Here is a 6,000-nt window from a genome sequence, read left to right on the forward strand (position 1 = left end):
ATTTAAAGACACTGTCTCTTCTGAAGTAACTATGAGCATTGCTTTGAATATATTTGTTTCTTCTACTATACTAACATAGTAATATTATTTCAAGGTTTATACATCTTAATGATGCTGATTACCAATAAGGCTGTAGCTAAGAATCAGAACATACTATACACAAGTGAAGTTAGATCAAGATTTAAGCAATATTTTTAAAATATTAGATCTATAATTGTAAAGTATAATAAATATTTACTTATTAAAAGTTAATTCCAGATATTCTAAAATCTTTAGTAGTAGAAAGAGTGGTAAAAAAATGCCTCTTAATTAGTAAGCAACAGGGGTGCCTGGGTGGCTCAGTCGTTAAGCGTCTGCCTTCGGCTCAGGTCATGATCCCAGGGTCCTGGGATCGAGCCCCGCATCAGGCTCCCTGCTCAGTGGGAAGCCTGCTTCTCCCTCTCCCACTCCCCCTGCTTGTGTTCCCTCTCTCTCACTGTGTCTCTCTCTGTCAAATAAATAAATAAAAAATCTTAAAAAAAAAAAATTAGTAAGTAACAGATTCTACTTCATTTGCATGGAAACATTCCTGTTCTTGCCTGTTCTTCCAAGCAAAACAACAAAATTGAAAGTGGAAGATATTTAAGATACAACCCGGCCATACTCAATCTATGCCCTTGGTTACCTTGGTTCTATTTTGCAATAGAACTAAAAATAATGTGTTCATTGGCATATTTACACAAAATCACCTGAATGTCAAGATTCTGACAAAATAGCATGTTAATGTCAACACAAAGAACATGTATCTTACTGACCTTGAACTTCTTTTTCTCTTCCCTCCCTCACTATATAAAACACATGTTATGTACACATATATAAATTTAGAGACAAGAAGTATAAAAGATGATTAGATGATATAATTCTAAGAAATCATTGTGCCATTTTAACAAAAAAAAGATGGTAAGTAATATTTCTGTACTGTCTTGTACTTTTTGTAATGTATTCTTAGTATACATAAAATGGTTTCATATACGTTATATTTTCAGATTTAATGTTATGGTGGTTAATTATCAGAGCTGGGGCAATTTTTAAAAATATTCTAGTGACTGGTTCACGTGTCCGGTTTTTTTTCTCCCCCCCCCCTGCAAATATGGAAAGTAAAACAGAAGAGTCAAGTAATTTGATAAGACAAAGTACAAATTCATAGCAAATCCAGAATTCAACTCCGTTTAATGGCATTCTAACTGTGAGTAGGTTTCTGGGCATTTTACACAGGAAAAAACTGAGACTGAGGTGGCCAGACCTGCCCACAGGTGCATAGACAATGGAGGAAGTAGAAGAGGGCCTCAATTTAAATGCATTTTAACTACTTAGAGTCTAAGTTTTGTTTAATCATCTCCACAACACTGTTACTATACTTTCCTTTTGTTATCTCACCAACCACCCCCTACCCCACCGAAATCCCAGTTTCCCTCATTTGCTGGCAAGTATCATATGGATTTCTGCCCATATTGCCTCAGAAATACATTATGTACCAAAAGCCATAGTAATTATCCTTAAAAAAAAAACTCTAGAAATAATAAATAATAGTTCTCCATATGGAAACTATAGCCAATGTTAAAGCATTAAGTTTTTAGCATTCTTCAGGAACTTCCGTTCCTAAAATCATAAAGCAGAAGTTGAAAATAAAGAACTCTAGAGATTTAACCCAGGGAAAACTTCTTTCCCCCCCCCCCCCTTGCAATAACTATTCCCAGGGATCCACTGGGCCGGATTAAATAGACCATATCAACTTCAGATTCAGAGAGCGATCATTACTTCCGGTGTGGAGTGTCATAGCCATCACCTCAGTTCTTGATGACAGTAAACTCACTGAACATGAGTCAATGGTTATATCAGCAAATCACAACTAAAAATGGCAGTTTTCTAAAAATACTGAGTATGCACTCTATATGTCATCATATTCCCAGCTGGAGTGGTAGCAGGTCCTTTCCTCAAACATGAGCTTCCGAAACTAACAAAAGATGGGAACTTACATAAATCCCGAGTTAATTCCATTAGTATTATGGAAAAAATAAGCATGTTAGGTAAAAGGACTAAAGTCAAGTGACTAGAAATACTCCTAGAAAATCACACATAAATCTTCAAAATTTTTGCAAGAACTTAGCTGATCGGTACAACTGATAATTCCTAATATTAATGCCCCCCAAATAATACTGACATTAGGTTTTATTTTAATAATTTCTATTCCTTAAAAAGACTGTTAAAATAACTGATATCCTTTTTGGACTATAAATGTAGTCTCTCTAACTATCTAAAATGACTATGTATCTAAAATGATATTTTACAGATGAGAGAATTATATAAAGTAATCTTAATTATTTTTTTGCCAAAATTACTGAAAATTAATCATTTAAGTATAGTTTCAGAAATATCTTTTCAAAGAAGTATTGGAATTACTTTTTAAACCAAAGAAATATTTACTTACCCTACAACAGTTTAATTCCTCTGCTGTAAGTATGATCGTACCACATTTCCTCCCTGGAATTCCTCTACAACCAAAAATATATTTATATACATTAATACTTTATATGAATATTTATAATATAAACTAATATTATATATTTCATTTTTATGGAACCAAATAAAGAGCATGCTACTAATTGATGGGCTCTTTCCTAACAAAATATATTCCTAGTTTTAACCTTGAGTTTATCCTATGGATCCACATTTGCTAATGAAGCTAAACTTTGATCACTTTCAACCTGTCAGACCTCTGCCCAAGAACTCTCAAGAGCTTCATATCATCTACCATATGTAATATATATAATATTATATGATATCTATAATATAATAAAATTTTTTCCATTGGTTCTAAGATTTCTATTATGTGATTAAAACCTATTCCTAATCTTGGTTTTCAATACTTCTTTCTCCTTTCATCAACATGGTTACTTATTTGTGCTTATTTCTTCTTTGTGGCCATTCCCATGCCCTGATATACCTCAGCACACTAACTGTCCCCTATTTCACCTCAAACCTTCCATATCCCCAGATAAAGTTCCATTTGTTCCAGGAAACTTCATCCTGGTCAACCTCATACAAAGTTCAGCCTTCTCTGCATTCCTATGGCACTTCAGGTCAGTACTACAAGCTTAGCATTTAATTACCCTTAACTTGTTACAATCATGTATTTTTTCCCTTTCTTTTTTCAAGTTGATTATAACCTCTATGAGAGTAAAATTTATGACAGAGACCTCTTGTGAGCCAACACAGTTAAATGTCTACATATAGCAGGTGCTCTAAATATAATGAAAATATGTAATACATAAGCAAAACAAAAATTAAACAAAGTAAAACTTCCACACACTTTTCTTTTTACATGTGTCTGGTATATTTATGCTCATATAGCTTCCAACTGACACTAAGAGCAAAGTCCACCAGGAAAATGCAAGGCGCATTTATGGTTCCTGGCTTTACATGAGGGAATACAGAGACAAGCCCATGAGAATCCTCCAAAGAATAATCCTCATACTCCCATGGTGTTTTGTCTTTCGTCCCATTATGAGTCATAGTTCACAAACTCTTCAGTTCATCCTGGGAACTACAAGTTGTAAAATTAGAGCCCAACAAGTGTGTTTGTCCTCAAGAACAGAACTCATCTCTGACAATCTATGTCAGCATGTATGCATCAGATACATAATCCCCTGTGCTCCCTGGATAAAGGGACTGGACTCTTTAGTTATCTTAACTGGGAAGAAGGTAAAAGAATGGAACATTAAAATATCTGAGCTACAAATGTCTCTATAAAATTATTGTAAAACTCCTCTTTCTTTTCTTTCTTTCTATTCTAATATTTTCTTCTGGAGGGCACCACTTGGTTTTCAGCTAAAAATGTCATCTTATAGCTTATGAAGGAAACTGCCTATCACAAAATTTTGTTTTCTCTATATCTTTGCTCCCCATTAGGGTAACTGTACATGTCAGGACCTTCCATTTTCTCCTGGTCTTTATGACTAAAAGATCAAGTAATTTATCCTTGCACGTTTTTCCTTGGAATATTATACACATCATTTTTAGCATCCTTCCAGCAATCTTAATCAGTTCATTTTTCTAATCTAGCTGTACCTTTTGTTTTCTTCTATCTATGAATCTCAAGATTTACATTTTCAATGTTATGACAAATAGCCTCACTGAACATGTACCTGAAAGTACTTTAAAACGCTGAATAAAATTTGCCAAGAAAGTCTTTACAAATGCTCTGATAACTGGGCAAGAAAGTAAGGACCAATCTGAAGCTGAAGATGGAAAACCAGAAAGACAAGCAGGGGTGACCCTGTAGAATTTGATCTTGGGCTTGTTTTTTATGGCTCCTCAGGACATAAAAATGAGAAACAAAAAAAAGTGGGGGGGGGAGGGAGAGACTCAGAAGGTGGAGAATTCAGTAAGTGACTAATACACAACATAAAGCTTGGATTGCAATGACTATGTTGCCTGATTATAGCATGAATTAGATACAAATATTCACTTTGGAGGGACCTATAAAGTAAATCCCTGCCTTAAAAATTGATGATGAATAAGAGAAAAAAAAAAGTCTCTTAATCATTCAGACCTCAACCAGTATTGCTCCCTTAATTTTCACTACCTGAGTAGTTATAAATAACTTCAAACCAAGAATTCAGTTTAATTGCAGTGATCGTAGGTATCTGGTAAATGTAAAACCTTTCTGAAGAATTTGCCTTCAAACTACATCTCAAAAGATTCTTACATTAAGAGCTTAAAAAATGCATATGTGTTCATTTCAAAGTATCACAAAACACTGAAGGAAAAGTGTACCATGTATTAGAATCTCCAGAAACAACAGTCTACAGAATCAAACACATACTTAGAATACTAGAAATATTATGCATAATATACAAAATGTAAGCATGAGTAACATACCTAAAACTTAAAGAGAAGAATGGAAATATGACTAACTAGCTAAGGATTATAAAAATAATCAAGAATATTTGGAGAAAAAATTTGGAAATTCTGGATATAATAACAGTAATAGAAAACTCAGTGAATGGATTTAGCCACAGATTAGACACAGCAGAAAAATTAGTAAGCTGAAAGACAGCTGTAAAGAAATGATCCACAATGCAGCACAGAGAGGCAGACATGGAAACTATTATAAAGAGGTTTACAGACATGGAGAACAAAAGTAAAAGTTTAATACACATCTAATCAGAAGTCCAGGAAGGAGAAGAAATATTGCAAGAAGGAGATAGAATATTTGAAGAGAAAATGGCTAGGAAACTAGAACTGATTAAAAAAATCAATTTCCAGACTCAAAATGTCCAATGAATCCCAAGCAGCATAAATAAAAGTAAATTTATACCTACACAAATGAAATGGACAAGGCAAAACACCAGAGATGAAGGACATATGTTAAAACGAGCCAGAGAGAAAAGGCAGATGGCTTACAGGAATACAAATATTAAACTGGGGGCTGACTACTCAGAAGGTATATTGAAACTGAAAGACAAATGAAAATATCTTCAGTGGTTTAAAAGAACGCAACTGCCACCCTGGGAATGTAGACAGTGTGCATCTCTTATAAGAGAAAGCATGGACCACAAATATTGTTAAACAAGTAAGAACTGAGTGAGTGTATAGCCAAGCACCCTTGCTTGAGGCATTTCTGAAGGACTTGAAACTGAAGGAGAATGATCACAGATGGGAAGTATGTGACAAAAGAAAAAACAAGAAAGGAAGTGGTAAAATATAAAGAAATCTTAATAAATATTGACTATAAGACAAGATACAAATGTTAAAAACTAAGGGCGCCTGGGTGGCTCAGTTGGTTAAGTGACTGCCTTCGGCTCAGGTCATGATCCTGGAGTCCCTGGATCGAGTCCCGCATCGGGCTCCCTGCTCGGCAGGGAGCCTGCTTCTCCCTCTGACCCTCCCCCCTCTCATGTGCTCTCTCTCTCTCATTCTCTCTGTCTCAAATAAATAAATAAAATCTTTAAAAAAAAA

At 34.6% G+C, this 6,000-nt stretch overlaps 1 protein-coding gene across 2 annotated transcripts in view; it reads right to left on the bottom strand.

Annotated features, from left to right (window-relative positions):
* Window positions 1–6,000, bottom strand: part of CPNE8 (copine 8) — a 135,692-nt gene that overhangs the window by 106,536 nt on the left and 23,156 nt on the right. For both annotated transcript variants that reach the window (XM_081821477.1, XM_081821478.1), the window contains exon 2: window positions 2,468–2,531. The gene's annotated coding sequence lies outside the window, so the exon portion shown is untranslated. The remainder of the gene's footprint in view (window positions 1–2,467; window positions 2,532–6,000) is intronic.

The sequence above is a fragment of the Leptonychotes weddellii genome, chromosome 5 (assembly GCF_054177405.1).
Source record: "Leptonychotes weddellii isolate Sample4059 chromosome 5, ASM5417740v2, whole genome shotgun sequence".
In the NCBI taxonomy this organism is placed as follows: Eukaryota; Metazoa; Chordata; class Mammalia; order Carnivora; family Phocidae; genus Leptonychotes; species Leptonychotes weddellii.